At 55.1% G+C, this 292-nt stretch overlaps 1 protein-coding gene across 1 annotated transcript in view; it reads left to right on the top strand.

Moving 5' to 3' along the window:
- The window catches only part of EMH_0020010 (uncharacterized protein), a gene marked incomplete at both ends in the record, with an annotated part of 1162 nt that overhangs the window by 539 nt on the left and 331 nt on the right, over positions 1-292 (top strand). The window lies entirely within an intron of this gene.

Below are 292 nucleotides of genomic sequence, written 5' to 3'. Positions count from 1 at the left end.
AGCAACAACACAAAAGCAGCAGCAAACGCAACAGTAGCAACAACAGCAGCAGCATCAATAGCAGCAGCAGCAGCAACAGCAGCAGCAGCAACAGCAGCAGCAACAAGAGCAGCAGAAGCAACAGCAGCAGCAGCAACAGCAGCAGCAACAACAAACAATCCTATATGCAGCTTACGCAAGGGGCACGGCATCTCTCGTCAGCACCTGTGTAAACCGCCGTTGCTGCAGCAGCCAGTTGCTGCTGTTGCTGCTGCTGCTGCTGCTGTTGCTGCTGCTGCTGCTGCTGCGTGCT

The sequence above is a fragment of the Eimeria mitis genome, genomic scaffold (genome assembly GCF_000499745.2).
Source record: "Eimeria mitis Houghton genomic scaffold, Emh_scaff695, whole genome shotgun sequence".
Classification (NCBI taxonomy): Eukaryota; Apicomplexa; class Conoidasida; order Eucoccidiorida; family Eimeriidae; genus Eimeria; species Eimeria mitis.
The sequence above is the reverse complement of the archived record's forward strand: the minus strand, read 5'-3'. Positions and strand labels throughout refer to the sequence as shown.